Source organism: Heterocephalus glaber, unplaced genomic scaffold, assembly GCF_053883595.1.
Source record: "Heterocephalus glaber isolate CG9 unplaced genomic scaffold, H.glaber_assembly_v1.0 deba00001561, whole genome shotgun sequence".
NCBI classification, from domain to species: domain Eukaryota; kingdom Metazoa; phylum Chordata; class Mammalia; order Rodentia; family Bathyergidae; genus Heterocephalus; species Heterocephalus glaber.
In genome coordinates, this window is record NW_028258349.1 from 8,886,324 (window position 1) to 8,896,026 (window position 9,703).

The window sequence follows — 9,703 nt, forward strand, 5'->3', positions numbered from 1 at the left end:
GCTTCACTGCTGAATTCTACAAGACATTTAGAGAGGAACTACTGTTACTACTGTTGAAACTCTTCAATGAAATTGAAAGGGAAGCAATACACCCAAATTCATTTCTGGAAGCAAGCATCACCTTGATCCCCAAAGCAGAGAAAGACCCAAATGCAAAAGAGAACTATAGGCCAATCTCACTAATGAACATAGATGCAAAAATCCTTAATAAGATACTGGCAAATAGAATGCAGAAGATCATCAAGAAGATCATATACCCTGACCAAGGGGCATTCATCCCAGGGATGCAGGGATAGTTCAATATATGCAAATCAATCAATGTAATAAACTGTATCAATAGAGCCAAGGACAAAAACCATATGATCATCTCCATAGACGCAGAAAAAGCATTTGAGAAAATCCAACATGCATTTATGATAAAAAAAAAACCTACAAAAATTTGGAATAGATAATCTCTACCTCAACCTGGTAAAAGCCATCTATGAAAACCAACAGCCAATATCATACTAAATGGTCAGAAACTGAAATCCTTCACACTAAAATCAGGAACAAGACAGGGATGTCCACTATTACCACTCCTGTCTAGTATAGTTTTGGAAACAGCCACACCAATTATACAAGAGCAAGAAATAAAAGGAATAAAGATAGGAAATGAAGAAGTCAAATTGTCATTATTGGCAGATGAAATGATACTCTACATAGAAGACCTCAAGAACTCCACCAAAAGTCTTCTAGACTTAATAAACAAATTCAGTAAAGTAGCTGGATTCACAAAAATCAATAGCTCCCCTCTACACGAACAACAGACTCACTGAGAGACATAAAACAAATAATTCCTTTCACAATAGCATCCAAAAAATTGAAATACCTAGGAATCAACCTAACAAAAGAAATCAAAGACCTCTTCTCTGAAAATTATACCACTCTTAGAGGTGAGATTGAAGATGATATCAGAAAATGGAAAGACATCCCTTGTTCCTGGGTAGGAAGAATCAACACAGTGAAAATGGCCATACTTCTAAAACTGCTATATAGTTTCAATGCAATCCCAATTGAAATTTCAGCACCATACTTCACAGACCTTGAGAAAACTATCCAAAAATTCATTTGGAACCAGAAGAGAGCTAGAATAGCAGAAGCAATTCTAGGCAATAGAGACATGACAGGGGGTATCACAACCCCCAACTTGAAACTATACTACAAAGCTACTGTGATAAAAGCAGTATGGTACTGACAAAGAAACAGACCTGAGGACCAGTGGAACAGATTAGAAGATGCAGAAACAACTCCAGACACACTCAGCTACCTCATCTTCAATAAAGGAGCCAAATACCCTAACTGGAGTAAAGTTAGCCTCTTTAATATATGGTGCTGGAAATATTGGATTTCAACTTGCCAAAGACTAACACTAGACCTATATCTCTCATCATGCACTTAAATTAAAATCAAAATAGATTAAAGATCTAAATATTAAAACAGAAATGCTGAACTGGCTGGAACAGAGGTTAGGTAGAACTTTTGAAGACATTGGGGTAGGAAAAGATTTTATGAACAAAACTTCAGTTGCCTGTGAACTAGCACAAGGAATCAATAAGTGGGATCTCTTCTTATTAAAAAGCTACTGCACAGCAAGAGAAATCACCAACAATGTGGAGAGACAACCCACAATGTGGGAAAAAATTTTCACCTGCTGTTCCTCAGACAAAGGTCTACTATCTAGAATCTATAAAGAAGTTTAAAAAATCAGCCCTCCCAAATTTAAAGTCCCAATCCAAAAATGGGTATCGGAAATGAATAGACATTTCTTAGACAAAGAAGTAGAAATAGCAAATAAACATATGAAAAAATGTTCAACATCACTGGTCATTCAAGAGATCCAAATGAAAACAATGCTGAGATTCCACCTCACCTCAGAAAGAATGGCTGCTATCATGAAATCAACCAATAACATGCTGGCGGGCCTGTGGGGAAAGAGAAACACTGCTCCACTGCTGGTAGGAGTGTAAACTGGTGCAACTACTGTGGAAATCAGTATGGAGAGACCTCAAAGAACTAGGACTGGAAGTCCCATTTGACCCAGCTGGGTATCTTCCCCAAAGAATTAAAAGAATCATACCACAGTGATATATGGACACCCATCTTCATAGCAGCACAATTTGTAATAGCTAAAACTTGGAAACAGCCCAAATGCCCATCAACTGGTGACTGGATAAAGAAAACGTGGGTTTTTAAGAAATAAAATGGAGTACTACTCAACCATAAAAAATGAGAAATTAGAGACATTTATAGCTAAATGGATGCACATTGAGGTGATATTCCTAAGTGAAATAAATAGGACAGACATGTGTAAATACCAAATAGTTTCTCTGGTGTGAGAAACTGAAAATGTAAATAAGGACTAAAAGGCGTAATAGGTAATGTGAAATAGGAATAAAAGGTGCAAAGGAGAAGGGGAACTGGGCTGGGTAGGGGAAAGGAAAGAATGGAATGGAATTAATATGAGAAAATGAAAAAATGGAAACAAAGTCTTTGTAAACATGGAGGGATGGAGGGGTTGAAGGGAGGGCAGGGGAAAGGGGAAAAATAAGAGCCAAGAGAGACTATGTAAAGGTGCAAATTTCCAATGATGAATGTCATTATATTGTATACCTAAAGTATACCAATAAAATTCATTTTAAAAATTAAAAATAAAGCTACAATACAATCTAGCTTTACCACTTCTAGATATATACTCAAAGGAAATGAAATCAGTACCTCAGAGAGTTTTCTGCATTCTCAAGTCCATTACAGCATTAGTCATAATAGCTAAGATATGGAAACAACCCAAAGTCTGTTGATAGATGAAAGGATAAATAAAATATGGGAAACACACGGACAGATACACACACAAACACACACACACTTGCACATATACCACTGAAGTTTTATTCAGCCTTAAAAAAAGATGAAAATCCTGCCATTTACAGCAACATGGATAAATCCAGAGGACATAATGCTAAGTAAAGTAAGCCAGGCACAGAAAGACAAATACGGCATGATTTTACCTACACATGGAATCTAAGACTCATAGAAGCAGAAAGTAGAATGGTGGTTGCCAGGGGTTGGATGGAAGACACCGATAAAAGGATAAAGAATTTTAGTTAGACAAGATAAATAAGCTCTGGAGTTCTAATATGTACAATGTGACAATAGTTAACAAATTTGTATTTTACACATGCAATTTGCTTCAGAAGATAGATCTTATGTATTCTTACCAAACACACACAAACACACACACACACACACACATGCACACACACAAATAATGCCAAGAACGTGAGATGCTGGATATACTAACTAGCTTGATTGTGATGATTGTTTCATAATGTGTACATGTATCTAAGTATTCAGTTGTGCACCATTAATAATACAATTTCTGTTTAGCAATTTTACCATGGTAAAGTTGAAAATTCAAAATACATTTTAAAATGATAAATCATGATCTCAACAGTAAAAGGAGTGGGTCCTTGTAAATATTTATATATGACATTATATTATAAAGTGTTTGTGAAACAGAGATCCTATGGTCCCATGACCTACTTCTTTCAATTAACAATACATATTGTTATCATAGATCACAATACAAGGTCTGAATGTGCACATCTTCCATATATAAATAACACATGTGCAATATTGTTTTCAATGTGTGTACAGCATTCCTGTACTGTTATTTATGACTCAGGTTAATTCTGATTTTCATGTTAATAAACAATGTTGCAAAGGTGTTGATGTGGTAATGACTGTGGAAACTCTGCACTGAAGACACAATTTCCGTGCTTTATTATTTAATCCTCCTAACCCTAGAAAAGGACACCGTTAATTTCTCTGTTTTATAGATGACAAAAATGAACCGAGAAAATTGAAGTGACCGAGTACCTGTGACATTCTGGCCAAGGAGCAGAGCTGGAATTTAAACCCAGATCTGTCTGATACTGCAGACAAAACCCGGAATCACCACAACCTATTGCTGCCTATACGCATCTATTGCATTTTTTCCCTGACTACTTCTTTAGGATAAAGTTGTGAAAGCATACTTGCTGGAACAAAAGAAATCAAAATTTTAAATCTAGGGAACATAAAAAAATGGTCCATGCGTTCAAAGATCTGCAGGATCCTGGGCTAATTGAAAGATTAGACACATTTTGAGCTCATTCGCCAGACCCAACTAGAACCAAGAGGTTCCGGTTAATGTATAAAATGGAACAGCCTCTCTTGGAAGAAGAAAAGGCTCTTCTACCCGAGAATCCCAGCAGAGTGGCCAGAAACGTGGACCCCATGAAGAGACTGAGGGAGAAGTCCCTGTACCCTCTCCAACTCTTGTTTCTTGAGACCATAACCCCTTTGGCCGTCTGGTGCTAAGATTAGGATGTAAAATTTGGGGAGTCTTTGTTCATATGCCATACTTAGTAAATCAGTGTTTCAGAACTATTTTACAGAGGAAAAGTCATCTTTGATCTCTAGCAGTGCAGGGGGGTAAGGGGTGGAGGAAGAAGGTATGAACCCATATATGGAAATACATTCAATTGGAACAAAATGCAGCATTGGCTTCTGCTTCTGATTAGGAGCCTTTGTTCCCTGGCAGTCACTGTCCTCCACCTTGCCCTAGCATTCTGTCCAGACTTATTTTAGAAGCTTTTTGTGGAAGTCACATATTATTATAACTTAAAATGTGTATTCACCCAGAGAAAGCTGTGACGTGTATACCAAAAGAGACACAGGCTGCTTAGCCTAAGTTGGCCTTTTTCCCCTTCTATTCTAATAGATCTTCTTTTCTTCTTCTTTTTGTCACTCAAAATGAGTGTCTGATGTAGTAGCATAAATTGTTAAAAGCAGTTTTGGGTAAAGGAAGAGAGAGTAAAGTGGAGTTTTTTTCACAAAAGCCAACCTCAATTTATGTCAAAGAGGGTTAAAAGACCTTGGGATTAAAGCAATAAACTTGCCGCTGTCAAAGCTAAAACCCGCTAACAATTTAGTGCCAAACGCATGTTGTTCAATATCATTTCATATTATATTATGTCACAAAGAGCTGATGGCTCTGCATCACCCTGACAGGGCTGATTTACTCTGAAGAATTCATCGACATTTTGCACAGTCAAAGCTGACTTCATTTTGTTTGGATGGACGGTGGGAAATGTCTCTGTACTTGGGTTCGAATATTCGCCTGGAAATCTATCCTGGATTAAAGATTCAGGAGACTATGGGTCCACAACTTTGCCAAGTCAGGTCTTTGAAAGGCAGCTATAGACTTTTCATTGCTCTCATTGGCAAGGTATTTAGACTAAAGACTCTAATAAAAGTCAACAGAGCCTAAATTAGATTTTTTGGCATCCCCAAAAGTATGTGAATCATTAGCCAACTCTTTAGAAAATAAAAAATCATACTAAAAGATTTTCTTGGTTTAGACAGCAATCATTTATACATTCCTTAACAGATGTTAATTACTTTGTTTTCCTAATCATGTGAATTCCTGACTCCCTTTACCCACTTTCTGTTCTACTGGCCCATAGGGACAATGGGTGACATTAGAATATCTTGTAGTTCAGCAGTAGTGGCACAATGGATTTGCAGGTCAATGTCAATGAGACAAATGATTTTTCTTGGGACAGTTGCGGAGGGAAAAGCATCTCTGAAATTATATAGCCTCTGCTTTGAAGAGCTAAATGCAAATCAGGCTCTTTAAACATCAAATAATGAAATATCCTGTATAATGTGACTTGCACAAATGTATAATCATGTATTAAATATGTATCTGTAGTATATAATCAGGTCTGAATGATTACGCCACAAACATTTCTGTGTAATAATATTAGATGCAACAGGGGAGGTATTTTTTTCTTCTTCATGGATATTTTCAAAGGTTCATAAAATGTATAAGACTTACTTTTATTTAAAAATGAAACAAAAAAAGTTCTAAAAAGTCTGCAAAAAGAAATTTACTTTCCAAAGCCATCCCATAGTAAATGTTCTCGTAAGGTGGTATCCAACTCTTTAAAAATAAGTACAGAAATCTCTAACTTAATAGGGTCCTAAAATCAAAGTTTTCAAACATTGCTGTCCTTAAAGTCTGGCCCAGAATTCAGTCAACTCTCTGACAAGAAGGAAGGGGAATCATTCAAACGTTCTCCCGAAATCACCTCCCCATCCAGAGCCTGTGATTGTATCCTGAGTGTCCTCAGGGCTGCTGGGCATGTTCCCACTGGCTGTGTGATTGACAAATCCAAGGAAGTCAACCGCCACCAAAAGATGCTTAAAGACTTTGACAGGTGTTCAGAACAATTGCAGGTGACAGTCAGAATTCAGTGGTTCCAGAGAAGGGAGGCGTGTGTGTACACACATGCACACACAGTCACTTCTACAACTGAAGGAGACACTTCTCAGACTTTCCAGGCTTCACCTGCACCATATCGACTTTGCATTTTCTGATGGACCTCAGTACTGCCTACCCCTGACACAGGCTTAACCTCAGCTTAACTGCCCAAGAATGCAGACTGCCAACACAACTTTTTAACCAGAGTATTTTTTACTTTATAAAACACTAAGTCAACAAAAAGTGTTCTGTGCAAGAGTACAGGGACACCTTGCTGTGCTGGACATAGCTGTGTGCCTCAGTTTCCCCCAAGTGTGATTGATACAAGTGTACTTGCTGTGCCTGCCTTGGTGTGGAATCTGATCGTGTGAGATGTGGCCAGTTAACTGATTAGACTCAGTCTGGTGATTGGGAGCCATCTGAGGGTGGCACAATGGAATGGGATGGTACACCATGGGCTCCCATGTCTGATATGAATTGGAATCAAGGATCAGATATGGTAAGGGCTGCAAGGAAGACAGAGAAGTTGGGCTGCTGCCCATTCATTGTGGGTGATGCTGAGGAGAGGCAGTGGAAGGAGTTGGAGTGGAGTTTAAGTTTAGGAAGATGTGAAGGCAACTGCTATGTGACTTTTTTTTCTTTTTTTTGCAGTAACGGGCATTGAACTCTGAGCTACATCCCCAGCCCTTTCTTAACTGGTTTTCTGTTGAGATAGTGTCTACATCCATCTTTAAATTACCCAGGCTGGGCTGGAAGTTGTTATCCTCCTGCCTTAGCCTCCCCAAATGCTGCAGGTGTGTGGCACCCCCTCAGCTTCAAGTGAGTCTATGATGCATGAGGCAGTGATGGTGAGAAGGTGAATTGCAGCAGGAGCCCCACGTGATACAGGAGCGCTTGGAGAGCTTCACTGTTTCTCACGTAGCCCTCCAAATAAGCAGAATAACTTCCTACCCACATGGAGATGATTATCCGCTGTGGATGTGAGGATTGCTCTTAAGCTGGCCCCATACCTCTCCTCCTCTCTCCCAGGACAGAAAATCCAAGAGGCTTAGGCAGCATTTGTTTTGGACACCAGTCGGTTGATTGGACCCTGCATCTGTTCTAGGTCCCTCGGCCCCCAAAGAGCTTAACCCTGGCCACGCATTTGTCACCCATGGTTTCTGGTTCTGACATCCAGGAACTGTTCCACCCATACTCAGTCCAACAGCTTTGTCTCTGGCATTGTCTCTGCCCAGTTGCTCTCGCAGGATCCTCTGTGAGGATCACAGCTCCAGGAGGACGCAGGCTACTACTGGAAGCTGACAAGAAACAGCAACAATCCTAAAACCCAGAGGACAAGGTGCTAGAGACAGGGGCTGGAATGTACACGGGGAAGCATCCAAATCGGTGCAGAGAAAGGTGCTCTGGTGAGGAGACACTTAGCCTGGGTCTTCACTGTGGCCATGCACACCCATGTCCCAGGGGAAGCACTCGGAGAGCTCCAAAGAACATTGGTGGGACGGCGCTGGTGGGGTGGGATCTAGGCCACTTATATTCTTTTTAAAAATCTAGATTTTCTCCTCTAGGTACCCTGGGTCACAAGGGTTTTAGGCAAGGATGAAATAGAGTCAGCTTGTTGCATTGGAAAGCAGTTTTGCTGTCTATCTTCCTGGTGCCGAGTGGTGTTCAGCATCTTTTCCTGTGCTTGCCTACCATTTGGACATCTTCTTTGGAGAAATGTCTACTCAGACTTTTGCTCACTTTTAATATTGAGTTTTATTATTGACTTGTAATATAGTTATGTATTTTAGATACAAATCCCATATCAAATATGTTTTACAAACATTGTCTTCCATTTGTCTATCATCTCATCTAGGGAAGCAGATTCCCATTGGTCTCTGACTGTCTTTTTTGTACCCCCATAAACTAGAAGAACATTTTAAACCATGAAAAAGGTTCTAGCTCTCTGAACAACATATTTTTAAAATACTTCTCTGATTAAGATACTCCCCCGTTGGCCCGGGGATTTAGCTCAGTGGTTCCGCCGCCTGCCTCGCAAGCGCAAGGACCCGAGTTCGATCCCTGGTACCAAGAAAAACAAAAACAAAAACAAAAAGATACTCTCCCACTTTAAAAAATAGGTATAGGAAAATAATGCCTCCCCCGATTTCTCACTGTTGTCAGGATGATGTGCAGCATCCTTCCTCTGGAACACACAGCCATAAGTGGCTGCCTCATTGCCTGCTTCCTGTCACTCTCCATGCCCTGGCCTCCCAGCTCCATGGATGTGGTCTCTGAGCTTCTTCACACCTTGTCCCCTCCATATACCAGGAGTTTTCCTCACCCCACTCCCCACCCAGATCCTTTTCAGTTGTATCAAGTCCAGTGCCACTGCCCTTTGGACATAGCACCTGCCTTTCAGGCTGCATCCCTTGGCACAAAAAAGATGGAGATTATAAACTCATCACACTGTGACTGGGAAAATTATTGAGCAGAGATCATTAGAATAAAAGCTGCAGAAGACTGGGGCCCATGTGTTGTGCGTGCAGAGCCCAGCAGAGAATCTGCACAGGAAAGTGACAGAATGCAGGGCTCCTCTAGCCACCAGGGGCCCGATGGACAAGCTGTGCCCACAAGGCCCCTCTCTGAGACTGTGACATCCTCAGGTGAAGGAAGGAGCCCTTGAGAAAGCCTACATTAAAATAGCACCCAGAGCGGGGCGTGGTATGATCCCAGGACTCTGGCTGGCTGATGCAGAAGGATCGTGAGTTCAAGGCTACCCTGGACAACTAAGCAACTTAGACCCTGTCTCAAAATAAAAAATAGACCTGGCAATGTAACTCAGTGTGAAGGTTTGGGGTTCGATCCCCAGTACAGAATAAAAGAAAAAGAAAAATACCAGCATTCATTGTGTTTCTGCCCTGTTCTATATGATCTGCCCATTATTTCTCTCAACAAATTTGCAAATTACATTTATGATGTTTCATCCAAGTTCCCTGTTGACTTTTGGTGCTGAAAATAGTACCATCAATATCATCCTCTTAGTTCATTAGTAATTCATCAGTCTTCTTCTTCTTCTTCTTTTTTTCCTTCTCAAAGGATATGGGACCATGTTTCTTAAACTTTGGGAGACGTGCATTGACTTTGCAATGTTTGTGTATGTATGCATGGGTTTTAAGTTTATTTTAAGATAACTTTCTAAGAGACAATTGAAATGTAAAATAGTCACCTTCCCTAGACTTCATTTTCTACTGAATTTTCACCTTGGATCTGACAGGAAATCAAAGATGGAGGGGACTTCACAATCATTTGGAATTAGACATGTGACCTAGTCACAGCCAATGTGATAGAAATAGATTGTGGGAATGTTGAGTCAGG